Below are 10048 nucleotides of genomic sequence, written 5' to 3' on the forward strand. Positions count from 1 at the left end.
GTGTACTCCTTCCTTCACCATCCAGCATACCAATGGCACAAAAGGTGCTGTATTTCTCAAGCCCGTCACCCGTCAGCGGGTTCGAGGGCAATCTATTGTCGAACTTTTTCCACCGACCAGAATTCTCTCGCGCATCACTACATCTGCTGACGCAGTCCACAATCTCCAGTAACCAAGTTGTAGCTCGTAGTCGACTGTCGCGGCGGCAGGGAAAAACCTCGGGAAGGGATCAGAGGCCGACGGTGCGGCTTGCCTTTAAAGGAGAAAAACCCATCGCAATCGGCGTCGTTGATCGGAAGGATGTCGCTACGAATGCCCGGGGCATCGCCCTCCGATATCTAAGGCGTTCTGGTTCTGAGGTGCCGCCATTAGATCCGACAAAGGTGTTGTCAGAGAAGGCGAACTCTCCAAAATTCCTTCTCTGAAAACTGCTGTTAGGGAGCCGATAGCGTCCCCGCAGTTTTTGTGTGGTCGCGTGGCCTGCAGAAAATCCCGCTCCTAGCACCGCACTAACAGTGCGTGCCAAGAAAGAATTTTTACAGGAGAGAGTTATCCACTACACCTACATCAACCAGGGTCGTCGATGTAGGGTAGTTGATCACGTCGAGGGTTCAGGTTGATTGATGTAAGTGTATGAGTAATACACCAATCGATCAACCGGTGGGTTTCGGTGTAGTTGATCGGAACCTTGGGCGGTCCTTGCGGAGTTTGCAATCACTGAGGACCAGATTGGATACTTTGTTGCAGATAATGCGACGGAAAATGATACGTGTCTTGAGGACCTGTCTGCTGACTTCAGCTTCGATAAAGCCTGGCGCCGTCTTCGCTGTATGGGCCATGTGATCAACCTTGTCGCGCGGGCGGTTCTTTTTGGCAAGGATCCGGACGGCTTTGCAGAGGACACAGATGAGATTGCTAATGATCTTCTAAGGCAGATGAAGCAGTGGCGCAAGGCAGGTCCAGTTGGAAAGCTTCACAATATCATGGTGTGGCTAAGAGGCTCTAGTGAGAGACTCAAACAATTACACGCCCACCAGCGCGCCGTATATATCACTGCTAGCGATCCAGATGCGGAAAGGAAGCACACATATGATCCAGTTCTCGCCAACGATACCCGCTGGAACTCCAACAAGGCCGAGATAGAGCATGGACTGCTGCTTCGGATGCCTATTGATATCATGATCGGCGCAGAGGTCCAAGCCTGGCAGCAGTACTGGAACAAGATCACACACAACAGCACCCGAGAACCTCCAGCAAGGCGGCGAGAGAAGCCTCATATTGTGGATGATGCACTTGATGATGACGATTGGCACGCACTTACAATCTATCTTGAAGTCCTCAAGCCCTTTGAGGAGGCTACAACACGTATGCAAGGCAATCCTGGCACTGCATCAGGGAGTCGAATATGGGACATACTCCCTACGTACGAGTTCCTACTTCAACATCTGGAAGAGTTCAAGACGCGATACAAAGACCATAAGGAGCAACACTTTCGTCACAATATCAATCAGGCCTGGATGAAGCTTGACAAGTATTATGAATTGACGGACGATTCGCCTATATATGTGGCAGCTGTTGTGCTACATCCTCGCATGAAGTGGAGCTTCGTTGACAAGTTCTGGAAAGACAGGCCAGACTGGCGTGACAAGGCTAGGCATGACGTCAGACAGCTATGGGAAGCTGAGTACAAACATCGTGTTATCCCCATTCCCCAAGAACGGCCCCCGGAGCGGCGCAGAATTGTGGTGGCATCAGGCCTCAGCGACTTCCTTGATAATCTGACATGTCCTGTGGTCCAACTGGAAGAAGAACGGGATGAATATGACCGCTATCTTGCACGGACAGACGATCCGGAGGATCTGGCTTGTACAGATCCAATCACGTACTGGATAGGCAAGCGCAGTGTGTGGCCTCATCTCTCACAGATGGCCCTTGATATTTTGTCAATACCTTGCATGTCGGATGAACCGGAACGAATCTTCAGCCTCACGGGACTCCTGACGCCAGCGAACCGTGCGAGATTGGGAGGTGACATAATTGGAGCGTCTTTGTGTCTTGCGGATTGGGACAGGCGGGGGGCGATAGACTTGCTAAAGTAATAAGTGGTGATGTAAGTCAGCTCCGTCGTAGCAGATATCAATCGTACTCGGGAAACTTATGGGCATTCAGCGCCGAAGACCTGCTTAGTAATATATGTCAATCAATTGCAATTAATGTCAATGGACCCCTGAATTGATCAATAGTAATCAATATCAATCTGCTCCTCCGCAGAGCCGCATCAACCAATTGCAATTTGGTTCGAATTGAATTGAATTGATTGATTAGCAAGCCTGATCTACAGTACCCATGACTCAAACAGAGCTACGACCTCAAACAGGACTAGCAACCCCAGCAGAAATTCAACAATATCAACGTAAAGTCGGCTCGATCCTCTATATCGCCGTTAACACCCGGCCTGACATAGCTTTCGCCGCCTCCAGGCTGGCCCGATTTCTTGTCAACCCTGGCCAAGAACACCAAGACGCCGCCGACCGCGTTATCCACTACCTCTCACACACAAGGCACCGAGCCCTACGATTCGGAGGGCCCGGAGGTCTTACAGTTGCTAGTGACGCTTCTTTTGCCGATAACACCCTTGATCGGAAAAGCTCCCAAGCGTACACTATCCGACTATTCGACGGGTTGATCGGCTGGAGAGCTAGCAAGCAGGACCAAGGTTCCGATCAACTACACCGAAACCCACCGGTTGATCGATTGGTGTATTACTCATACACTTACATCAATCAACCTGAACCCTCGACGTGATCAACTACCCTACATCGACGACCCTGGTTGATGTAGGTGTAGTGGATTTTTGCAGCGGTGGATTTTTAGTGGGACAGGGTATCCAGTTTTGGACATCTGGATCCACCCTGTTAGGAGGTACTGTCTTTTGTGAGGGCAGGGCCACACAGACTTTAGTATTTCCTAACTTATTTTCGGGCCCCCAGTAGTTATAGAGGATATCCTGGGGTAATTTCCCGTACAGGTCCAAATTTTCATCGATCTGTTTGACGCATTCACACCTCCCGTAATGACCGATCCTTTAGAAGACAAAGTCGTTGAGACCTCTCCACCAATTCTTTCACCATCAACGTTACTAGCTGATGCCCAACAGCTACAGGAAGAACGTCTGTTTCGTCATTTCCGCGGCTGGCTCTTCTCCGAGCGCGCAAAGGACACCTCCTCCTGGACTTGGGACTACGGGTATGATATCCAGCGGGCTCATGAGCGAAGATGGGTATGCAAACTCTGCATTCACCAACGAGTCCCCCAGCCGAAGAACTTCACGCATACTGGTCTTCAAAATGCCAGCAAACATCTGTTCAAAGAACATCATATTCGGGCGCCAGAGGGCAAGACGAAGTCTTCGACGCAGTTGAAAGCGGAAAGCGTAGAGAAGCAGCACCGCTCAATAGCTGATACCTTGACGCTCGATCCGGAAAAGCCGCGGGAGCAGGCCATGGCGAACTCCTTCGTCAAGAACTTTGACAGGGACCATTTTCAACGGATGGTGATGCAATGGATCGTTAAGAGTAATCTTTCCTTTCTCACGGTCGAAGACGAGGATCTCCGAGCCATATTCGATTATCTTAGTCCATCAGTGTCAATACGTGGTGGCCACTTATCTGCAGATACCCTCAGGACCAGGATTATCACTGAGTATCAACGACACCGCCACACCGTTATCGACGTCCTTCGACAATCTCCCGGCCTGATTCACATCTCTTTCGATGGCTGGACGTCGGGAAACCGGCATACCTTGTACGGAATCGCTTGCTTCTTCAGAGATGAGCACAACAAGCCCCGTAAGATTGTGCTGGGTGTGCCCGAGGTTTCCGTACGCCACAGTGGATCGAATATTGCAGCTCAAGTCCTTGATATCTTGACAGCCTACCAGATTACCGAGAAAATAGGATATTTCACGCTTGACAACGCAGAGAATAATGATACAGCGATGGGGGCCATTGGTCGTGAACTAGGCTTCACTGGTGCGTCTCGCCGAGGCCGCTGTTTCGGTCACACGGTCAACTTGTCAGCAAAGGCGTTGCTTTTTGGCAAGAACGCAAGCGCTTTCGAAGAGCAACTCTCCGGCGCGTCGGCCCTGCCGAAAGCAGACTGGGAATCATGGAGGAGCAAAGGCCCCGTTGGGAAGCTTCATAACCTTGTCTATGACATCTTTCGGTCCAACAGATTGATGTACTTGCTGCGAGATCTTCAACAAGATGCAATCAGCAAAGCCAGTTCGTTAAGGGAACGATCGAGGAAGCCACTTACTGTGGTGCGAGACAATAATACCCGCTGGCTTTCCCAACTGTACATGATCCGTAGGGCACTCAAAATTCGGCCATATCTTATCTTACTGGTGGTAAAGTACAAACAGGAGTGGGAAGATGAGAATAGGTCGAAGAGGACGGGTCAGGTCAGGAAGTCCGCAAAACTGCCACGTATCTGCGAGGAGGAGAACAAGCTAACGGACAGCGACTGGGAAGCCCTCCAGTGCCTGGAGGAGATATTGACGCATTATGAGAATGTAGTGAGGACTTTGGAGGGTGACGGACAAGTTAGAAAGAGAAGGCGAGGGTTTCTGGGCTCATATGGTAACATATGGGATGTGATTCTAGGTTTCGAAGAGCTCCTCTCGAAACTAGAGCAATACAAATTGCTTGCAGCAGGCTTTCCCGACGCCGAACAGTTCAGGATCGGGATTAATCTCGCCTGGGACAAGCTTGAAAAGTATTATTCAGCTCTAGATGAAACACCCATCTACTATACCGCTCTTGCTCTCCATCCTGCATACAAGTGGGCGTATTTCGAGCACACTTGGGACACCCATCCAGAATGGGTCGACAAGGCTAAGGAGATGGTTTACCGAGTTTGGAGGACCGAGTACGCGAATTCCGATATCCTCTCTCAAGCAGACGAGTCAGACGACCAACGTCCAGCAAAAAGACGCAAGTTCTTCAGCCCATTCGAGGCCAACAGTCGTCATATGCCGGCAAGATACGACTCTTCAGACGATGAAGCAGTCAAAGGTGATGAATACGAGACATGGCAAGGTAGCCGCGAAGTGAGTGATAGGAGAGTTCGCGATCCTATTACGTACTGGCATGAAAGGAGGTTGAAATACCCTCGACTTTCGCGGATGGCGTTGGACTTTTTGACCATTCAGCCAATGTCTGCAGAGTGCGAGAGGCTCTTTTCAGCTGCCGGAAGAATGGCGGTGCCGTCGCGAAGCCTTCTGGATGCCCAGATTATCTCCATCTGTCAGGTATCGCGGTCATGGTATAGGGCTGGGATCGTCAAGGAACTGGATCCGATGTTGATCTCGTGGCGCGAGGAAGAGCAGATTTATGAGGGTCTTGGGATGAGTGATGGCGAGTTAGCAGAACAAGCAACGGCATGGCTGAGGGCTCAGGGCGATGAGGGAGAGAGTGAGGGGTAGTAGGCTGGGCAAGTACCATCCATGATCAAGAGCGCAAGTCACGTGAGCGAAGTGTACGACAAACCAACCGTCAACTACATCCACCAAAGGCGCTGGTGTAGCACACTACACCCACTACACCGGACAGTTGCTTACATAATTTACATTTACACTACTCTGGGTCGAAAAGTGTAGTTGGTGTAGTTGATCGGAACCTTGGGACCGCCTTTACCCGTTCTGCAATCCCAATACCGGTGTGGCCGGTAGACTGCTCGGGTAGGTCCAGTAAGAATGTACGGAAGGTGTTGTCGGCGTCAATAAAATGTACGACAAGCCCTATTGCATATTAGCACCTTATCGTGTGGATCTATCCTCACATTCTGAAACGGATAAAACACCTCAGAGACTAGGACATGTAATATATAATTTACCTGCAAAGCATTTCATAGATCTGCTTGTCCAGAGGTCAAACGCCACATGAATCTTCGTCTGAGCTGCATGTAGCAGCTCCGTGATGATTCCTTTATGCGTAGTGTACTCTTCAGTTATCCATGCCCGCATTGTCGTATGGTGTGGGAGGCAGTGATTTGAAGCCGTTAGGGGGTTGGCATACTGGCAGAGATCTCGGAAAGATTCACTTTCGAGCTTGTGGAACGGAATTTTATCACGGATAACCCAGCGAAGAAGACGCTTCTTCCACTGATCCGGATCAAAGGCTGAGTTGTAGTGATTCATAATCCGCTGATCGCGTAGATTGCTCGCGTTAAGGCCAACGGGCTCGAAAAAGGCGTGCTTAGGCCGCTTTGCCGCCGGCTCACCATCCTTATCAAGGTGGTGATATTTGAGCATGTGGTTCTTGATGTTCTCAACACCCCTGGAAGCGAATGAATACGACTTATGCGGCTTTTTTTGATGGCAGCTCTTGCACAGCCAGAAACGATTCTTCTCATCTGTCCCCTTCTGGACCTCAAAGCCGTGCTCCCAGTACCAGCCGCGTCGATCTGATGTGTTGTTTGGTCGAATATAGCCAGGTATGCGACCCCAATTAAGCCCTTCATATGCGTCATCGTATGGTGGGGGTGGCGTGTCGTCAATAGGCGCATCGCTGCTGTGGACCGACGGTCGCTGCGGCTGAGAAAGGGCGGGAGGATCTGTCACGGCAGTGGAAAATGACATGGCCGAAAACTGATGGCTAGAAGGCATGTAGTCAGATATTTTTACATCTTGTCTGGAAAGTAAACAACAAGGTAAACAACAAGGTAAACAATCCTCTGCTGTTGAGGCAGGGCAGGTCTGCTAAACGAGCCATTCAGAGGCAGCATCTGTCTGACAGGGGCCTCCAGACTGGCCAATCCGATGCAAGCACCTGCCATTGTCACCGATCTCACCGATCCTCACCGACCTCTTACCCTAAACTATATATCAATCAATCAACGGGCACCTATATCAACTCTCTCCTGTAAAAATTTTTCCTTGGCACCCGCTGTTAGCGTTCTGCTAGGGCAGAAAATTTTTACAGGCCAAAATGGCAACAAAGCAGCTGCGGGACTAGCGGGACCCTAACAGCTGCTGGAAGAAAGGGATTCAGAGAGTTGACCTTTCTTCGTGACAAGTGTTTTCAACGGCACTGAGCTTCGCGAGCTCTTGACATCGCCTCCGGGCACCATTTCATTTGTCTTATCTACGACTTCTTCTCACCTCGACATTTCGGCTTCGCGAGCCTGCGATATTCCGGCCTCTGTGCCCCTCGACTTCCCGTACGACCGACTTCTGCAGCCTCGGCTGCCCAGACGACATTCGCAGCATCTTGCTGCTTGACATCGAGGGTCATCGTGCCCTCACCCTCACTCTCACCTCCGCCTGCAGTTTATCGCTGCCCCGACCGACCTCTGCAGCTTTGGCTGCCCGAACAACACAAACAGTCTTCGGCTGCTCGACTTTCTGGGCCCTCTGGTGCCCTCGACCTTGACGCACGGACCCCACACGATTCGTTGCCCTTTTTGCAGCTCGGAAGCTGCTTGACCGATCTCTGCAGTCGCGTACTGCCCAGAGACTCTCCTCTTTCTTTCTGCAGCCTCGGCTGCTGCCCGGAACACGACCGGGCTTCGACAATTTGTCTCACTGGCTGAGACCACTAGACAAAACCGCTGGGGCGAAATGGTACAGAGCTTACCTGGAGACCGTGGAACGAGGCGACTACCTCATCCACAGAGCAGCGTTCTAGCCGCCTTGGGGTTTTCTCCTGCAAGGGTTTTCCCTAAGGATGCACGGTTCTAGGGTTGCAGCTACTGGCGATCTTAGGGGATCATGGACTTCCTGCCTTAGGGTATGGAAAGCTACTTGATCTATCTGTGCAAGAGAATTCTAGGCTGGAGAGGAATAGTTCCCGCTGACGGGATGACCTCTTGAAAGTAAAGCGCCTTTGTGCCGATGATATGCTGGATGAACTAGATAGAAGCGTTGCCGGAGGGAAGCTCTGCTGAGATCAACTGTATTGATGTCCATGGGACGTGCTTCACCGACAACTACTGTAGAGCTGGCTACGAGTAGAGAGGTGCCTCTTGGGGGGATGAGTACAGAAAACGCTCGAGCATGTATACGGCTCCGACGCAAGAGGCCTTGCAGATGACCTGAGCGAGGATCAGTATGGCAGCGATTGTAGATAGTTTAGCTCAGCACGTCCTGTGCTCCCTTAGGAGACTTTTCGGGGCTGATGGCCCCCCCGGACGAAAAATATACATAACATAACATAACATAACATAACGGGCACCTATATTGAATTGAATTGCATTGACTTATGTAATCCGAAAAGCAGGATTGAATTGAATTGAATTGAATTGAATCAATAATATTGCATCAATATTGAAACCCGTTGATTGATTAGCAAGCCTGACAAGAAGCCTTGTATGCTGCCACGGAACAGGAGGAGAGTTGTATTATAGTTCAGTCCTAACTTTAGTAGAGTTTATAATGAGCTTATAGCTCGGATAAATCAAGACTATACAAGTCAAAGCCAGCGATTTGCTTTAAGTAAAATTAGCGGTTGATGGACTTCAAGTAAAACCACTCGAAATAGTTCCAATCCGATAGCGGAGTGAGCTATACCAGATATGGTAACTCGGACGGGACCCGTCCAATTTTAGAAGGACGGGTACCCGTCCGCCTATTAGCCGCCAAGTGGGAGACGTGGCGTGCACGGGCCATGATTTCATGTATCAGGACCTGATACGGAGGGTAATTGGTACAGTATGGTTAGAAGGGCCAAGCTCTGTTATAGGGTTGAGTGCCATGATCTGATGAATCATTTCTGAATAAAATCAACAGTTATTGCTGGCTGGCTGTCACATTGTCGCGATAGACGCTGGCAAGCTAGAATCAAAACTTGACGCGCTGCTGTTAAAAATCAATTCTACCCCCTGTAAAGTGGAGTTAATTAAATCAATTGTACAACAATTGATTTTGGACTGTAGGACTAGGTTCTCACGCAGGTCGTATACGGCTTGCGTTTACTTCACGATCTTTTCTCCTCATAGAAGGTACGCTGACGGCCTCCTTTAGGCGGAAACCACATTCCACTACCTAGGTCATCTTGCATATACCGAATTAACGATTGCGCCAGTGAAAGCACAACTCCTCTGGTCCTAACCCTTGACAAAGACTTGGCCTTGCCAATCTCGGGGGTGCGCTTCATCACGTAATTCAGCCGAAGGCTGACTCTACATTAATTCATAAGTTTTCCCGAGTAATGAGGGTTTGGTGCAGACAGGGATAAATAAGTTTCTCGGAATCTGATTGGTCCAGATTTTGTATGGCCAGCCGCGAAAGAACGCGCAACTGGCTGATGGCACCAAAAGAGTGGGGCCAATCGGTGCTGGCCCCTGAAAGGCTCACGCGGAGTGCCGGCAGCTTGCGTCCATTTGGAATTGTTTGTTTACTCAGTACTGTGCCAGTACCACGCGTTCAATTCATCTCCCCAATTCGACAGGTCTCGATATGGCCTCGTTGATTGAGTAATGGATATCGGTCTCAACCCCGAAGAGCTCTCTACTGATTTACTCTTCGTTGTTTGTGCTCGTTGTGGGGAGGAGAGACCGGAGAGTGCCTTCAGAGCAAAGAGGCAGTCTGCTGGGCAAACTAAGCAATGCATAGACTGCCGTAACCAGCGCGTTTCTCATGTAAGTTCTGCCTTCCTCGTCTATAAGTCTCTTAACCCTCATCAAATGAAGCATTCTAGATCCAAAGTCGTGCTCCAGACGCTGCGGAACATTGCACTTCGTCCATCCTCACCTGGCAGACCTGCCACGAAGAGAACCGAAGGAGATGCTGGCCTATCGCCTCCCAACGAGAGATCCGGAACCCAGCCTACATCGCCAGAGAAGCTACGGCAACTTCATACAGCTAGGAGTTTATTCGGAGAGTCAATTAGCCAGCCGCACGTAGTGCTAGGGACGCCAATTCCACCAACCCAACAAAGCTCGCGGCTCTTCCGGGCTCTAGCTCCGTCACCGCCTGTGCAGCCAACGACCCATCCACTCGTCTCACATTCTGATCCATCTACTCTTCGAAGCAGCACACCTGGTGAAT

This window comes from Fusarium oxysporum, genomic scaffold (assembly GCF_000149955.1).
Source record: "Fusarium oxysporum f. sp. lycopersici 4287 supercont2.76 genomic scaffold, whole genome shotgun sequence".
Lineage (NCBI taxonomy): Eukaryota > Fungi > Ascomycota > Sordariomycetes > Hypocreales > Nectriaceae > Fusarium > Fusarium oxysporum.